The sequence below is a fragment of the Hemiscyllium ocellatum genome, chromosome 4 (assembly GCF_020745735.1).
Source record: "Hemiscyllium ocellatum isolate sHemOce1 chromosome 4, sHemOce1.pat.X.cur, whole genome shotgun sequence".
In the NCBI taxonomy this organism is placed as follows: domain Eukaryota; kingdom Metazoa; phylum Chordata; class Chondrichthyes; order Orectolobiformes; family Hemiscylliidae; genus Hemiscyllium; species Hemiscyllium ocellatum.
The window spans coordinates 26591206-26610535 of record NC_083404.1 but is presented as its reverse complement, the minus strand read 5'-3'; positions in this window follow the sequence as shown (position 1 = coordinate 26610535).

The following is a 19330-nucleotide window of genomic DNA, read 5'->3' as shown; positions in this document are numbered from 1 at the left end:
TCCCCTGAGGTGATGAGGTTATGGATGGTCTGGGAGATGATGGCTTGGTGGTGGGAGGTGGGGTCATGGTCAAGGGGGCAGTAGGAGGAGGTGTCCACGAGTTGGTGTTTCGCGTCAGCAGTGTAAAGATCGGTGTGCCAAACTACCACCATGCCTCCCTTGTCTGCCGGTTTGATAGTGTGGTTGGGGTTGGAGTGGAGGGAGTGGAGGGCTGCACGTTGCGAGGGTGAGAGGTTGGAGTGGGTAAGAGGGGTGGACAGGTTGAGGCAGTCAATGTCACGGCAGCAGTTGGCTATGAAGAGATCGAGGGCGGGTAAGAGGTCAGCATGGGATGTCCAGGTAGATGGGGCGTGTTGGAGGCAGGAGAATGGGTCGTCAGCGGGTGGGCCCGAATCCTGGTTGAAGAAGTAGGCGCGGAGCCAAAGGCGGAGGAAGATTTGTTCGATGTCTCGCTGCATGTTGAACTCGTTAATCCAGGAGTGTAGTGGGATGAAGGTGAGGCCTCTGCTGAGGGCTGATCTTTCATCCTCAGAGAGGGGGAGGTCTGGAGGGATGGTGAAAATACAGCAGGGCTGGGAGCTAGGACCTGGTGTGAGGCTGGAGCTGGGGGTGGGGTCAGGTTAGGCGTGGGGGCGGAGATCGGCGTGCAGGCCGGGCCAACTTTCTCATTTCTCCTCCCCCCACCTTATCTCAGCCCCAACCATCGGACTCAGCACCGTCTTCTTGACCTGCAATCTTCTTCCCGACCTCTCCGCCCCCACCCCCCTCCCCGGCCTATCACCCTCACCTTAACCTCCTTCCACCTATTGCATTCCCAACGTCCCTCCCCCAAGTCCCTCCTCCCTCCCTTTTATCTTAGCCTACTTGGCACACACTCCTCATTCCTGAAGAAGGGCTTATGCCCGAAATGTCGATTCTGCTGTTCCTTGGCTGCTGCCTGACCTGTTGCACTTTTCCAGCGACACATTTTTCAGCTCTGATCTCCAGCATCTGCAGTCCTCACTTTCTCCCGACAATTGGAGAAGGCCAAGATGGATCATCTGCTTTGACACTTTTGGCTGAAGATTCCTATAAATGTTTCGGCCTTATCTTTTGCACTGATGTGTTGGGGTCTTACATCATTGAGGATGGGGATATCTGTGCAGCCCCCTCCTTCAGGGAGTTGTTCAATTCTCCACCATCATTTACCTCTGGATGTGGCAAGACTGCAGAGCACAGACCTGATCTGTTGGTTGTTGGATCACTTACCTCCATCTCTCATTTGCTGCTTACCCTGTCTGGCATGCAAATAGTTCTTTTTGTTGCTTCATGAGATTGATACCCCAATTTTAGGTCAGCCTGGTGCTGCTCCTGGCATGCCCTTCTGCACTGTCCATTGAGAGGTTGCACTGTTAAGTGCAGATCTGAGTCATACAGTGACAGATAATCACAGGATCAGTAAAAAGGAAAATTTAACCATGGTCTAAAGCAATGCAGCATCAGAATTAGATCTGTGAAAGCACAGTTCAGAAGGTAAAACAAGAAGTGGACTCTTATTTTCGACTGGAAGTCCAGAATCTTTTCTCCCCCTTATGTCATATCACCCCTTCCATATACCAATAGAGTTCTGGGAAAGAAATTGAATAACAGGAGACAAATGCATCACAAAAAATGTTTGCATAAGCCAATCAGAAGATTTCGATAGTCAATGAGAAAATGAAACATCCTCAATATTTGTCTGAAATTTTACAACAATAAGTTTAGGTGAGGAAAAGGACTGAGTTTGAGATATTGAATCAATATAGAATGGGGTTAAGCAGCTAACATTAGATATTTAAATAAAAACGCAGTAAATACTCAGCAGGTTGTGGATGATTTCTGATGGGATTTGGCTGTGGCACATATCCCAGAGATTGCAGCTTGGACTGTCAACAAATTAATTAAAGCAGTGCATATCCCTGCGGATCCAGCCATGTCAGAGGGTCAGCTGCCCTGTAGCCTTGGCAAGCTTTTAGAGGTGTTGCTACTAAGATTGCTGGGAGTAGGGCAGGTTCATGTTAAGGGGCAATGAGAAATGATTTTAATTTGCTGGGACAAAGCTAGGGTAGACTGACTGGTAACATCGGGGGGACTGCCATCACTGAAAGAAAGACCCTATGGGATTTGAGGCCTCAGGGAAGAAAGATCATCCTCTCACCCAGAAACTACTGGGAAGCAAAACACATTGAGTAAACCCCCTAAAGGAAGGTCAGTCTGATGCCAATAAAATACCAGCATGATTAAAATCTGCCATTTAGGCAGCTCAGATGCTCAGTGGTTAGCACAGTGGCCTCACGGCACCCGGGACCTGGTTTTGAATGCAACCCTCCGTGATTGTCTGTGCAGAGTTTGCACATTCTCCCTGCGTCTCTGTGGGTTTCCGCTGGGTGCTCTGGTTCCCTCCCACAGTTCAAAGGTGTGCAAGTTAGGTGGATTGGCCATGCTGAATTGCTCCATAGTGTACAGGGATGTTCAGACTTGGTGGGTTAGCCATTCAATGTATGGTTTTGGGGATCGGGTGTCTGGGTGGAATGCTCTTTGGAAGGTTGGTGCCGACTCGATTGCCATAATGGCCTTTTTCTGCACTGTAGGGATTCTATGATTCTAACTGGTGAGTGAAATCAGGTTAGTTGGCTGTCAGCCACCAGTTGGTGGTTTGCAGTCACTCCCTCATATCAAAATATCCTGTGATGATGAGGACAAGAATTTTCTCCTGATTCTTTCTGCTGTCACATTACCGGCCCTCCTGCCTGCCAACCTATTTTCAGAGGCCTGGTAAATACCCTGCCAATGCTCCAGGTCGATGAGCTGTCTCCAGAATTAGTTCCAGTTCAACCTGAAATGTTGATCTGGGTATTCCAGTAGGTGTCAGGACTCCAAAGTTGGGCCCATAAAACTGCCTCAAGCTCGTCTATGTCATCAGTGAGCCATTTCTGTAAAGCATTCCTTTATGGGATGTCAGTGTTGCTGACATGGCCAGAATGTATCTGATGTATAAACAGCTATAATACTTTTAGATCAAGCGATAGTGTCGAAGTGGTGATATAATACAAAGTCAGCATGTCGTTAGAAATAAAAACAGAAAATTCTTGGCCCTGTGAAGAGGGATTTGCAATTCGTAGGTTTGGAAAAATCGTGGAATTTGCATCCAGACAGCAAGCAGATAATTAGGGCAATTAAGGATCCAATTTGAGGTATTTTTCTGCTGTGTAATGGCTGCAAACTCAATCAAGGTAGCTACTTAGCAGCAAGCCTGGATACCATCCCACTGACAAGGTCCCAGGAAAGGTCAGATCCAAAACAATATTTTGGAGAGATTTCCCCTAAAGAGGACCATGATAAACTTCAAGAGGATATATAAGACTAGTACAATGTGTAGACTTGTGACCAATGGAATATAATGCTGAGACCTGTGCGAAGTGGGGGAAAGTGAGGACTGCAGATGCTGGAGATCAGAGTCAAAAAGTGCCTCGCTGGAATAGCACAGCCGGCCAGGCTGTTGAATGAAGATGAAGAGCTTATGCGCGAAATGTCGACTCTCTTGCTCCTCGGGTGCTGCCCGACTGGCTGTGCTTTTCCGGTTCCACACCTTTTGAGATGTGAAAACTGGTCGATTTTGAAATGATAAATGAGAAGAGGCAATATAGAATAAAACATTTCATTGTGAGTTCATTACCCATCAAAAGGAATCATGTTTTATAAGTAGTGATTGGTTGAATACAGAAATTATTGGGATCGTGGAGAAGATTTGACATCTAAGAAAGCCAGGATAAATGCAGAAAGAGTGAAAAAGTAAAGTTAAAAGAATGTTTAGAGAAAAGCAGAGACAGGACATGATTGTCTTTATGTCTGTGAAATTTAAGATCTAAATGATATTCGTTTTCTATTTGGCAACATTTTTGAGTCACATTGCTGTATTATAAATATCAGACATTGTCAATCTTTTAGTGTCAGGCACTTGAGTGATTTTATGTGAACATTTCAAATGACCTAGTTTGGGGCTTCCAAAAAGAGCAACAACGTGCATTCCTTGTTTTTTTAAACAAGAGACCATATGTTTCGAAATCATATCAATTGTAGTGACATGTGATTACTACAAAATGTTTTACATACAATTTGATGAATTACAGAATGATAGAGAACTCTTTGTTGAATGTTGTTGGTGCAAGGTGATTAGGAAGGGGATCGATGGTTACAGAAGAATGGGGTTGAGAAACATATTGAAGCCATGATTGAATGATAGAGCAGACTTGATGGGCCAAACAAGTCTGCTGCTACATCTTATGGTGTTTTGATGTAAGGAGGAGATCCAGAAATGTAATTAATTGAAAGTAATATGTATAAACAGAGGTATCACCGGATGGTGACAGAATGGTGAGAAGACTTCAGCTTAGCCTCCCAAAGATCTGTTTAAAAACATTGTCAGCTAGTGAGACAGAATTCTTAGTGAAGGATTTGATTTGATCAGTTTGTGCTGTGATATCGCCTCAGTAGGTGACCACACCATACACAATACCTTCGTGAAATGCACCCACACTATAAATTCACCTAAGTGGAGCAGTTTGATAACATGATTAACGATGCTACAAAGATCATAATCAAGCTGTCGGATCATGTGCTCTCTGAAAACGAGTTGTTTGTTCTTGGACATGATGTTAGTTTTGCAATGCCTTCATCCCACATCAAACAGAAAGAGATATTTCTGAGTTTGAACTTCTCCATTCCCATCTAACTCACCACAATCCATCATTCAACGCATTGTGTCCATGAAGGTGTACCTAACTAGTCTAGCGCATGTACTCAATGACTTGGCAAAGCATAACTGCACTGCCCTGCTTGAAAGCAAGTTATCAAAACAGTGTTGAACTTGTGAAACAGTAATCAACTGCGTGGTGGTGTCAATGATGGGATACATCCTATGTTTGTTGCTTGAAATTTTAAGAAGTGCAGAGAAAAGGAATTTACATCAAAAGCATACATGTTGATGATGATATCAGTGTGGTATGATTAAGTAATCAAATATAAAAGAGTAGAAACTCTTCTGAAGACAATGTGCATCCAGATCAAATTACAAGTAAAATGTTCTTACAGAAAGTACCATGGACTCAAACTATATACTTTGTGGAGCTTTGACTACCAATGCAAACAATTTCCACCCCGTCTCCATTTTCCCATTGTCTCCTTTAATGTAATGACACTTGATGATGATGAATGTATTGAGCACAAATAATTGAAGCAAAGATGCAAAGGGTGGGTTGGTGTGGAATATGCTAAATCCATAATGTTGAGTTCGAGTGTGTTAATTTGTAAAGACTGGCATGACGTTTGTCTACAGTAATCAAAGTTGAAATGCTGTGAGCCTATAGATTGACTAATGCGGTGTAACTGTGCTAATGTTAAAGGAGCTGACTGTTTGAAAACCTGTAACATGTTGCTCTAGATTAGAATAAATTTCTCTTAGATAAGGTTAAAATTTTAGTTAAATTTGCATTGAACACATATGAGTTGATTGCTTGAAAACAGAGGAATCAGCAGGGATGAGGTTATCTTGTTTGATGATGTGCTTTCTGGGCTGAAAAGCAGGGAATTCGCTATGAAAGATAATGAAAAATCATAATAAGGCAAGTTCAGCCAGTACAACAACTGATCAATTGCTGAGCCTCGGCAAGGCAGGTTTGGTCTGTCTGGAGTCAATGCTTGTGGATAGTTAGCTCTGATTGATCGATAAGGAATTGTGCCCCAACAGGATAGCTAGCTCAGTTCAGGATGAAGTAGGCTGGTCAACAAAATGGAGACCAGAAGGAAAGAACTGATCACTCCCTCTGTTACGAGCTCAAGCAGTCTTCCACACATGGACACCAGGTCCGGACAAAGTAGGCTTGGAGGCAAGAAGGTTAAACCTGATAACACTCTCTGTTTTGACTCTCAGACACATGAGTAAAGGTTTTATTGAGTACAAGTTTCTTTTTGAGTGCCAAATAAGCGTGTTTTGTGCAGACAATAATTTGGGAGTCTTGAGTTGCTGATACGTAGAGTAAACTTCTGAACTAAAAGGGGATAGGAATTTAATAAATTTATTATTTAATAGACCACACCAAGCATGCAACAAAACATAGTGTGTTAAGCCTCACTGTTGTAAGAGATTGGAAATTCTATTCCCAGAGTGAACACAAAAGTTATAGATTTTATAAAAATGTACCTGTCTTTTCAATCATGTTGACAGAAAGCAAGGACCAGATTTCTGTGTTTAACTTGGATTTCTAGTTCTATTACAAATAAATAGATTCTACCTACAGGCAAACAATTATGAACCACTGACACGGAATTCTACTAGTTAAAACTTTTATGAAACCCTTACACACACACGATACACGAAAAAGAAAGGGTGTTATGGATGAAGGGAAATTCCGAGAACGCAGTTCGAGCTTCCCTGTCCACAGGGTTCAGTGAGATGATCCTTTTTATTTCTTAGCACATGCTTCTCATCGTACTTCCCTGGCACCTTCACTTACTTTCAGGAGCCATATTGATTCATTTATAAAGTCTCTGTCCTATTAGTTAACAGCCAAGTTTGCAGCAGCTCATGAAAGTAAAAAATATGGTTTTTTTTCAGGCTTGAGCTTTTTTTAATTGTAAGAGACAGCAACTTTGTCTCCAAAGTCTGATTCACACGCACAAACTGTTCAGCTACCTGGGAGCCAATCAGATGGTTCATGGGGCAGAATCATTGTCAACTGGTCACTATTCCATTAACCAATCAGCTACTTGTTGGCAGCAGAATCTCCTTTTGTACACACCCCGGCTTCATCCCAAATACAGTCCTCACTCGATTACCTGAACAAATAGCAGTGTAATCAGAACTTACAATGAGTGTCAGGTAAGTTAATGTTAAAAGTGCAGTAATGCTTGGTTTTGAAACAGTCCTTTTCCCATAATCAAAACTGTAGAAAAATAAAAATATATAATCTTGTTAGAATCCTCGCTTTTTCATGATTTTGGTTTGGGGTGGAAGATGAATGTGGGTTTTGGGACACCTTCTGGAAAAGGAAACCAAAAATACCAATGCTTGTTTGTGTGGCCAGGCCGGGAGCTGAGATAAAATTATTACTACTTATACCTCAGTGAACTGAAAAGATAACCCTGATTAATGTTTCAGAAAAGCAACCAAGGAGTGCCTGTGAAACAATGCAGTGTGAAAATTATTTAAGTAATCTGGCCAGTTTCGTTCTTTTCTTTTATTTATCTCTTAACTATGTTTGTTTATCTGTCCAAATAAAACCAAAGAACTGTGGATGCTGGAAATCAGAAACAAAACAGCAATTGCTGGGAAAACTCAGCAGACCTGACAGTACCTGTGGACAGAGGGCAGAGTTAACATTTTGGGTCCAGTCACTGTTCTTTAGTGAGTTTTCCCAGCAATTTGTACTTGTCTGAATGTCTTATGTATGAATGGGGACTCAAAACGAAGTTTTAAGCATGGACATTAATTAGATAACTTTGTTTAATTTTTGTCTGCTAAAGTTATAGTATATTTAATAAGTTGCCAGAACTTTTGTTTACAATACAAAGCCAGTGCCTGGATTTGCTTATTCACAAAGTCTGGGATTGGTTATTTAAAAGTCTGGTGAGGAACCATTGGGGTAATTGTTGAGGATCTTCAATGGTTTTAAAGTTACTATGTTGTGAATACAGAGGTAGAAAGGCTGATTTGTTTCGATTTTCTGCCTACATATCGTAACAAACTTTACAGATGGCAGTGGAAAATACAAAATGAAGGAACAACTGAAGTGAACTCATGGTAAGGAAGACAGAACTTTCGAAGACTCATCACACCATTAGGGACATTGGTGGATCAGCAGAAAGCAGGGGAACTGACCTAGAGATTGATGGCAGTGAGCAACAATATCAGTAGCACATGCAGGAACATCTCCACATCTTGGCAGAAGCCTGGAAATCATCTACCGTTTCTGGAAGCATTCCTGACAATTGAGAGATTACTTTAGAGCCAGGCGTGGGGAAGAGGAAGGAAGGTTTCACAAAATAGACAGCCCAGAGAAGGTTCACTGGGCTGACATCACATACAGGACAACTGTCCGATGAGAAATAATTTGCAAAAGAAGCAAATGTGAGGTGAGAAAGAACCCCATCACAAAGTGAATAGTTAGGATCTGGAATGCACAGTCATGAAGATTAGTGGAGGCCGTCTCAATCGAGGTATTGAAGAAAACATTGCACAGACTTACAGTGAAAATGTAGGAAAAGGCACCATCGTAACACTTATTTGGAGAACTAGTGCAGACACAGTGGACCAAATAGGATCCTTCTGCACTGTAACAATTCTGTGATTCTGCATCATATTTGCATTTTTTGATATTTAGAGTTACTTGAGAGAAGACAAAACGTGTTCTTTTGCTGTTATTTCTTATGTTCTTTGATTCATTACAGTCATACTCTTCTGCTATGTTATACAGAATGGCATGAAATCAATGGAATTACTGAGGATATGATCAATCTATTTGCTTTTGCAGAACAAGCATAATTTTATGCATTCATAAACCACTGTGTACTCTACCACTAGATGGTGCTCAGTAATCAATAGAACAGTAGATTTTGAAAATTCAATTAAAGTGGCATTTTGTGTGATGGGTGTATTTTGATATTAGTCTGGAGGTCAGTTGACCCGACAGGAGTTTTAGTCTGCCTTTTTTAAAACATTTGGCTACCTTCCAGCACTCCAGAACTATATCAGTTTTATTTTATAAGTGCCCATTGCACTCCCAAATTATGCAAACCAAGCTTAGTTTCCCGATCGCACAGTCCAGCAAAATATTTGAGGCAGCAAATTAAATAATGTGAAACAATCAAACAACCACTGTAAACTGAAGTACCTACTCATATCTACCCAAGTACATTTATTTTATCAACCCTTTCCTAATGAAAATGGCACAACTTAGATTCTACTCAATCAGTAACATATTACATAGAGATTGTGAACACAAACACAAAATAATTCTGCATGCACCAATCCATGTACTGTCAGTGGGTTCAAAGTGCCATTAGCACCCTCATTAAGTTTGTGATTTTTGAGACAATTTGTAACTCAAGGTGAGGTTTAGGTTGTAAGTTTGCTTCCTGAGATAGAAGATTTGTTTTCAGACATTTCGTCACCATACTAGGTAACATCATCAGTGAGCCTTCAGTGAAGCGCTAGTGTTATGCCCCACTTTCTATTTTATCACATAAATAGAAAGCGGGACATAACAACAGTGCTTTGTTGGAGGTTCATTGATGATGCCACCTAGTATGGTTACGAAACATCTGAAAATGAACCTTCCAGCTCATTGAGCAAACTTACAACCTGAACTTCATTAAGTTAGTCAAGTCCTTTCCCAGCATCATGGAAGTACTGTACTGTATTACAAACATGTATTATTCCTCTGTGTGAGTAACCTAAGAAATCAATTGTCCATGACCAGATTCAAAATGTGCAGGCACATATGGCACCAATGACTCTCGGTGTTTCCTTAGGCTGTGAATGGTTTCCACATTCCAGTGCAGTTAAAACTATCATTATTAGCAAGAAGAACAAACCTGAGTGTAAATGGAAGGTAAGTTCATGTTGGAAGTATTTTTGTTCGAATTACGTTGGTGCGGGTATCTGTACAAAATCTCATCTCAAAGGCTGAAATTAATGCAGAGATTGGAGTTTTTGGTATGTGAGGATTGAAAACTAATGAATTGCAATGACCGGAGTAGAGCCCCTTACGCAGAACTTAATTATTTTTGTATTCAAGGAGGTGCAAATAAAGTACTTATGAGAATTGTTTCAACAAAATCACTTTATCAGATCTGTTAGAAATAGCTCAGTGAAAACCATTATACTGTATTCACTTCATGTCTTCCTGCATGCATATTCTTTCTGCTGCTAGAGATAGCATTTATATGATTCACAGTCTTTAGTTAAAAGCAAAAGGTGTAATCTTACCGGGGTCTGAGTGACATGGGATATGGCAAGAAGAGAATTGGATGGGAAACCCACTGAGGTTCCATCTCGACAATGAGCACATCTTGTTCCATCTTTTATGCTATTAATAAGTGGCATGGCAAGTTTCTCAATAGGTAGTAGTGAGTTGTGATTGAAGGGGGATTATTGCTTGTCAAATATCTTGATAAAGGCTAAACTCAGTTTATTAGTATTCAGCTTCCTAACTTACTATCCAAGCTAGATGTCAAGTAAACTGAGTCAGCATCACTGATGAGATTTGGATCCATGTTTGATGTTTGATAGGACAATGAAGGAACCAGTACATGCTACAGCCACTCACAGATCCCTGCTATGTGTAATCTGCCATCATTTTATTGTCCGTTTACATTGTATGCAGAGTGACCTTTCTGGACACTCTAAATGAATGATGGCCATTCGAATCTTATCTCCAGGTTCCCACCTCATTGGGAAGGGCAGGCATCAGTTCTGGCAAAGGAAGGAATTGTAATGAAAGGGAATCCTATGCAGGTAAGAAACGTTCATCAGCACTTTTTTTTCTCTGGAAGCAATCACAGTGATGGTGAGGGAATGTGGAAAGACTGCTCACCAAGTGTCTTCCTCTTAACCAGCTGCTGCATCGGAGATGCTGCAGTGAAGTGAGTTTTCCAAAAGACATGAGGGCAAATCAGGGTAAAAATGTCTGAAGCATTCAGCAGCAGAGCAATAGTCCCCTCAACATGGGCAGAATGTGTCAAAGAATCCAGGACATCAGAAATGTGGGAAAGACCATTGGTGTAACACTTTCAAGTGTAAATTCCCATTCTGACTTTTCCAACATACTCTGACACAGGACAATATGCCTTGCAGAACCAGCCATTCCTCTCACTCTAAAAGCACCTCACATCCTCTATTCAATCAGTCAACACTCAGTCTGTTGGCCCTTGCCCTTTACCTCATGATCATCAACCAAGTGTTGTCCCTCTCTATTATCCACACATCCACATAATTGCAACAGTCACGACTCTCTGCCATTTCACTTTGCAGGAGAACAAAGTACATAACCTCTGGGCCAGGCAGAGATCCCTCAATGTTGACGGGGAGGTGGGGATGGGGTTGGGGGTGTTGGTGGAACTGCCCTCCTGACCTCCTCATGCTCCACTGAGATGGGATCTTGTTCAGGAGGCTGCAGATATCAGCAGTGACCTGTCATGAAAGCCTCAGTGTCCTGAGGTGTCAGACATGTTGAGAGAACTCAACCGTTGCCAATAGATTGCGTGGTCGAAAATTGCCTCCTTTCCGCTGGATCTCAGTCTCCATAACCTCCACCCTCAGTAAGGACAAGTGCTTGAGGAAAAGGCAGTGGGATTTATCGAGGGTGTTTCTCCAGCTGCAGTTGTGATGTTGATGTTCAGTTTTGCTCATTCCTCACTAGTGATGGAAAGTGGAACTGAATAAGCAATGCGTCAGTGAGGGCTGTCAGCGGGGAAGTGCAACTGAAGGTGAATGAAGTGAAAGACAAGTTGGGACCTACTAAAAAATTGGCAATCATCTGTTAGTAGCATTCTTTCAGAGAAGCTGTACTGTGGGCAGCTGCTCCTTACCTGCAGCAGTTTTTCAGTTTCACTCTTCAAAGTATTCCCTTGTTAAGTTAACTGAAAGAGCATATCCCACTCTCCATGTACCTTGACGCCCTGGCAAATTATTGACAGACAGTAAGCAGGTATCCCTGGTTGTTAAAACCAGAATACACAAGGGCTCTTGTGATGCTGTGGTAACCTTTGAACCAAGAGGCCTAGGTTCAAGTCTCACTTTTTACAGAGGCGTACTTGTATTTCTGATCAGGTTGATAAGAAAATATATTTTAAAAGTCTATAAAGGTAAAACAACAGTCAAGTTATAAAATCTAAATGCCAGACCCAACATTAACTCAGTGAGCCTGACGTCAATGATGGGCATGTTGTTGGAGGGAATTCTGAGGGACAGGATGTACGTGTATTTGGAAAGGCAAGGACTGATTAGGGATAGTCAACATGGCTTTGTGCATGGGAAATCATGTCTCACAAACTTGATTGAGTTTTTTGAGGAAGGAACAAAGAGGATTGATGAGGGCAGAGCCGTAGATGTGATCTATATGAACTTCAGTAAGGCGTTCGACAAGGTTCCCCATGGGAGACTGATTAGCAAGGTTAGATCTCATGGAATACTGGGAGAATTAGCCAGTTGGATACAGAAATGGCTCAAAGGTAGAAGATGGTGGAGGGTTGTTTTTCAGACTGGAGGCCTGTGACCAGTGGAGTGCCACAAGAATCGGTGCTGGGCCCTCTACTTTTTGTCATTTACATAAATGATTTGAATGCGAGTAAGTTTGCAGATGACACCAAAATTGGAAATTACAACAAGATCTGGATCAGATGGGCCAATGGACAGAGAAGTGGCCGATGGAGTTTAATTCAGATAAACGTGAGGTGTTGCATTTTGGGAAAGCAAATCTTAGCAGGACTTATACACTTAATGGTAAGGTCCTAGGGAGTATTGCTGAACAAAGAGACCCTTGGAGTGCAGGTTCATAGCTCTTTGAAAGTGGAGTCACAGGTAGATAGGATAATGAAGAAGGCTTTTGGTCAGAGTATTGAGTATAGGAGTTGGGAGGTCATGTTGTGGCTGTACAGGACATTGGTTAGGCCACTGTTGGAACATTGTGTGCAATTCTGGTTTCCTTCCTATCGAAAAGATGTTGTGAAACTTGAAAGGGTTCAGAAAATATTTACAAGAATGCTGCCAGAGTTGGAGGATTTGAGCTACAGGGAGAGGCTGAACAGGCTGGGGCTGTTTTCCCTGGAGCATTGGAGGCTGAGGGGTGACCTTATAAAGGTTTATAAAATTATGAGGGATGTGATGTTCAGAGCAGTGAACTTATAAAATGCCTTTAATGCAATGAAACATTCCACATACTTCACAGGAGCACTACAAGACAAAATATGACACTGAGCCATGTATGTAGGTAATAGGCGAGTTGATCAAAGGCTGGGTCAAAGATAGCTTTTATGGAGTATCTTAAAGGAGGTCAGCAAGGTAGAAAGGCAGAGACATGTAAGGAGGGATTTCCAGAACTTTGGGTTACTCAGTTAATAATGGTGGGATGATTAAAATTGGAGATCCTCCAGGCCAGAATCAGATGAGAACAGATCCAACCAGTGATCAAATTCAGATGATTTAACATAGAATTTTAAGATCTGTGTTCCAGTTGTGGATTCACAGGAAGGAAGATCATCAATGAATTTCCAATGCTCTGGATTAGGCCAGAATTTTCAACGTGATAGAGAATTGCACTGATATAAATATATGTTTTATCTGCATCATGCAGGAGCAGGAACAGGAAAAAAAGAAAGAAAATTTCAAAGTTAAAACTACTGAGCCAGGAATGGGATGTTGGAGATCAGAATATTTCTGGTTGGGTGAGATTATGCTAGGCATCTCTTTATACTTGTGCTGAGATGTCTTCAGGGAAAGTTTTAGATAGGTGAAGTACCAGTGTGAGCAACCTCCATATATGTTTGTATCCATTTCACCCAAACTGGTGCAGTTATCTACCAGGGATACAATGCATCAGTATGTCAGCTGAGAGTACTGGCAAAACTTTGGAAAGCAGACATCTATCTTTAACTTCCAAATGTCCCTTGCATATGGTAAAGATGCACAAAATATCAGCTTCTAATTGATTGGTTAGGGATTGAGGGGCTAGTTCTCAAGTGGTACCTGGAACCCACTAAAGTAGAACTCTGTGTTACTTTCAGCATCAACATGAAGGAATGTAGAAGCTGGGAATAAGTATCCCATTATTTCAGGGGCCAAATTTGTGCCATGACAAATGAGGAGAACATTCCTGCATGAATTACAGTTTCAGCAGTTATCGCCACCGATTAATTGGACCGAAGGATCTGTTTCTGTCCTGTCTGGCACTATGACTCGATATGAGACATCTGCAAAAAGAGATATTTTGTTCATTTAGCAATGTGAAAATGATTAGAAAGTGAAAACATAAGGGATAATAAAGATTTTTTGTGATTCGTTAGTGATAAAAGGGTAGTCAAACATTGAGCTTGGACAGCTATAAAAATGTCAGAAGTAAACTTGTAGTGGAGTGTCAAGGGAAAACAAAGATGCAGAACCAGTTCTATATCTCAGTTTTCACAAGTTGATATTATAATTTTACAGAATATTGAATGGACTCACAAACTAACATTCGCCTGTACCTGTTTTTGCTTTTTTTCACTGTTTACCTATTATTTACTTATCTATGCTATTGAACTCTGCGATCTGCCTGTATTGCTCACAAGACAAAGCTTTTCACTGTGCCTCAGTACACATGACAATAAATTCAATTCAATTCAATTCAATTCAGAGGGAAGAATAAAACAGTTAGAAAATATTAATATTCAAAGTGAAATTATGTTAAGGAAGTCCCTCAAACTTAATGCAGCTGAAGGAGAAAGTGAGGATTGCAGCTACTGGAGATCAGAGTCAAAAGGTGTGGTGCTGGAAAAACACAGCCAGTCAGGCAGCATCCGAGGAGCAGGAGAATCGATGTTTCGAGAATAAGCTCTTCATCAAGAATGACTCTCCTTCTCCTCAGATGCTGCTTGACTGGCTGTGTTTTCCCAACACCACACTTAATGCAGCTGAACCCTAATCTCTTAAAATCTAAAATCTTAAGCGGGGAAAGAAATTTCAGAGGTTCTGACTACATTTCTTCTGTCAACTCCCAGGACCAAATTTGTGCAGACATCATCACAGAGTTACAAGGGCAGGTGAGTGGCTCACTTCCTGATTTGTCAAAATCTGTGCATCATTGTGTGGTACAATATTCACACTAACCAAATTCAATGCTAACTGGTACTCATGAGCTGTACTACAGATTTCTAACAACAACAGAAAATGCTAGAGAAATGCAGCATGCCTGGCAATGTCTGTGAAGAGAGAAACAAAATGACTGCTTTAAATCCAGTGTAACTCCTCTTCAGTTCTGAAGTTCTGAATGGTGAGGGCTGTTTGCATGTGGGGAAGGGGAGTGGTGAATGTTGGGGAAAGATGCCTTAAGGTGTTCTTCTCCAGGGAGAACTAACTATTTGGATACAGAACTGGCTCAATGGTAGAAGACAGAGCGTGGGGTGGAGAGTTGTTTTTCAGACTGGAAGCCTGTGACCAGTGGAGTGCCACAAGGATCGGTGCTGGGTCCTCTACTTTTTGTCATTTACATAAATGATTTGGACGCGATCATAAGAGGTGCAGTTAGTAAGTTTGCAGATGACACCAAAATTGGAGGTGTAGTGGACAGCAAAGAAGGTTACCTCAGATTACAACAGAATCTGGACCAGATGGGTCAACGGGCTGAGGAGTGGCAGATGGAGTTTAATTCAGATTAATGCGAGGTGCTGCATTTTGGGAAAGCAAATCTTAGGAGGACTTATACACTTAATGGTAAGGTCCTAGGGAATGTTGCTGAACAAAGAGACCTTGGAGTGCAGGTTCATAGCTCCTTGAAAGTGGAGTCGCAGGTAGATAGGATAGTGAAGAAGGCGTTTGGTATGCTTTCCTTTATTGGTCAGAGTATTGAGTACAGGAGTTGGAAGGTCATGTTACAGGACATTGGTTAGGCCACTGTTGGAATATTGTGTGCAATTCTCGTCTCCTTCCTATCGGAAAGATGTTGTGAAACTTGAAAGGGTTCAGAAAAGATTTATAAGGATGTTGCCAGAGTTGGAGGATTTGAGCTATAGGGAGAGGCTGAACATGCTGGGGCTGTTTTCCCTGGAGCATCAGAGGCTGAGGAGTGACCTTATAGAGGTTTACAAAATTATGAGGGGCATGGATAGTGTAAATAGACAAAGTCTTTTCCCTGGGGTTGGGGAGTCCAGAACTAGAGGGCATAGGTTTAGGGTGAGAGGGGAAAGATATAAGCGACCTAAGGGACAACTTTTTCATGCAGAAGGTGGTACGTGTATGGAATGACCTGCAGAGGATGTGGTGGAGGCTGGTGCAATACAACATTTAAGAGGCATTTGGATGGGTGTATGAATAGGAGGGGTTAGGAGAATTATGGGCTGGGTGCTGGCAGCTGGGACTAGATTGGGTTGGGATACCTGGTCGGCGTGGACAGGTTGGACCGAAGGGTCTGTTTCCATGCTGTACTATCTCTACGACTCTACAACTTGAAAACTGAACTCTGATCTTCAGGAAGCAATGCAGAGCCTCCCTTTGTCAACAGGAAGCTCTTTTATAGTACCTGTGGGTGTATTGCTGTACCTGATGGCAGGTTTCATCAAGGTAAAATATCCCTCATTGCAAAGCCATGTGTTTCCCATGCAAACCACTGACACTTCAGATTATGGTCAGAATCACATGAAAACCTGGAAAAGTGCCAATGGTGCCCACTTCCACTTATATTGAATTAGGAACAGTGTATAAAATCTGCCCTCCTCCACACTGAAAATTGAAAGAGAGCTGATTTGAATTTGTCTTCACTTCAACGTTCTGTCCTCAGGACACTCTCTAATAGAGGGCATGCTATTTGATTTGTAGCTGCCATTTTGAGATCAGCACTAATGCTGCTCCAAGCATTTATATTTTCCGTTTAAAGTTTTGAAACGTTTCCCATCTTTCTCCAAACATTCAGCTGCAAGGTCTTCTTTTGACTCTGTTGGACAGATTCACAATTGCATGCACTTTATAAATTGAATGCATTTATAAATTCTATAAATACTATAAATTTTAATTTAAAATACTTTATAACAGTTTGTGTTACTGCACCAAACCCTGTATAAATATTTATGATTTGGAAATGCCAGTGTTGGACTGGGATGCAAAGTTAAAGCTCACACAACACCAGGTTACAGTCCAACAGGTTTAATTGGAAGCACACTAGCTTTCGGGGCATCACTCCTTCTTCAGGAAGTAGTGGAGGGCTTAATCCTAACGCACAGAATTCTGTGTGTTAGGATTGAGCTCTCCACTACCACCTGATGAAGGAGCGACGCTCCGAAAGCTAGTGTGCTTCCAATTAAACCTGTTGGACTGTAACCTGGTGTTGTGTGATTTTTAACTATAAATATTTAGATGGCAAGTGATTGATCCCCTAATTTCTTAACAACTCTCATTTTTGCCGACTGCCTTTGAAACATAGCATTTTGTAAATATTAAAACTGTCCCTGAGTTCTTTATGTTGGTTGGACTCCAACTAGTTTACAGTTAATCCTTTCTAAGAAACTGTCAGGAAGCCGAAAAAAAATGAGAAAGCTCCACTTTAAACCTCTCTCAGGAGCCTGTGAGGGGATTCATTTTAATGGAAGACAAATTTTTTCAGTGGCTTGGTGAATCACCTAGGTTACCAGGCAAACAGCACTCTGAAATTTATTGTGAAATTTTATGCTTGATCTCCCCCATGCAAAACAAATTGTCTTATGTGAAGGAGGACAGTGCATAGCATCCAAAAAAATGGAATCCCAGCAACCAATGATGCCACATTGTAGCCAGAAAATCATGTAAATAGAAATCTCAAGAGATAGACACTACATTTAAAATCGATCTGAATTCAAAGAACAAGTTGGCTTAAATTCTGACATTTTAAAATGGCAGTAATTGCCTTACTGGTCTCTGAAGTCTCATAAATGATTGTTGCAGTTTTCCTTGTTAGTCATTACGTGTATATGAGTGAAAGTATTTGCGCAAAGAGATAAAAAGACTGATAAAACTGCTAATGCTAGAAATCTAATCCAATCTAATGGGGCGGGGTGGCATGATGGCTCAGTGGTTAGCACTGCTGCCTCACACGCCAGGGACCCAGGTTCGATTCCAGCCTCAGGCAACTGTGTGTGTCGAATTTGCACATTCTCCTGGTGTCTGCGTGGGTTTCCTCCAGGTGCTCTGGTTTCCTCCCACCATCCAAAGATATGCAGGTTACATTAATTGGCCATGCTGAATTGCCCATAGTGTTCAGGGAGGTGAAGGTTAGGTGCTCAATCAGGGGTAAATATAGGATAATAGGGTAGCGGAATAGGTTTGGCTGTGTTACTCTTCAGAGGGTTGGTGTGGACTTGTTGGACTGAAGGGCTTATTTCCACACTGTAGGGATTCTGAAACAAAAAATGCTTGAAACACACAGCAACGTTTGGAAACAGGTAGGTTAACAATCTGGATGTAAGCTTTTTGTCAAAACTGGAATGAACTCAACAAAGAAATTGAAAAGCAAAATGATTTCTATTGCAAATAGTGTATAGTATCCTCTAACCCTCTGCAGTTCTCATGATGTCATGTCCAATGGTACTCCAGCTTGAACTGAATTCAGTCATTGCATTGTCCTGTCTCAGTAGAACCGAGGGCACTTCTTACATGCAAAAATAATCAAGATGAAAACTTTCAAATATTGTCAGCAACTCTACTTGATCTACATAGGCACCCAGTTACAGACCCAAGGATAACAATAAAAGACTCTTCATTCATATATTAATACTTACTTGAATTAATTTATTATGCCTTCATGACCTTCAATTTTCTTTTCTAAAATCTGTAGCTAACACAGGTATTGGGGTGAAACTATTGGCTAAATGAGCAAATGGCCTAGAGCAAGGTCTGAGTGGCATTTCAGTTTCCTGTTGCTGCCAGCATGCTCTGATATAGCTTCCTGTGGGCATATTCTTTCAAGAAAGAGTGGGTAGCTTGTGACAACTTCCATCCACAAGGGGCCAATGGCCAATTAAATATCGATTAGAAATAGCTGAGTCCTGAGTACTGATCTTTGCGGTAATAGCATGCCAATTAGAAAATGTCCTATTTATTTCTACTTTGATTTCTGTCCTTAAACAAATCCTTAATCTATGCTTAATGTCTGTAATCCTGTGATTAATCACATTTTGTAATTATGTATTTCCAGTTGGCATGTAAGTGCCCACTGAAGTCAGAAGGGCTCTGGCCCAAAATGTCGAATTTCCTGTTCCTTGGATGCTGCCTGACCTGCTGTGCTTTAACCAGCAACACATTTTCAACCCCACTGAAGTCAAGCCATGGTCAAGGGATGGAAGTAGTCTCCTAGCAACAGACTGGGGATCGGGTGTGTTGAGGGGTTTTGGGGGGAGGGTAATGAGGATGGGTGCATTTTATCCCGTTAGCAAGCCCCTGACAATGCCATATTCATAAGATCTCAACAGTGACAATTAGTCTTTCATCCATGGGTTGCCTCTGCAAATTACGACCTGGCAGCTGTGAGCTTTGTGAATTTTAAAGAATTACAAAATATCAAGAGGGCATCTACATCTTGAAGTATCCTCTCTCCAT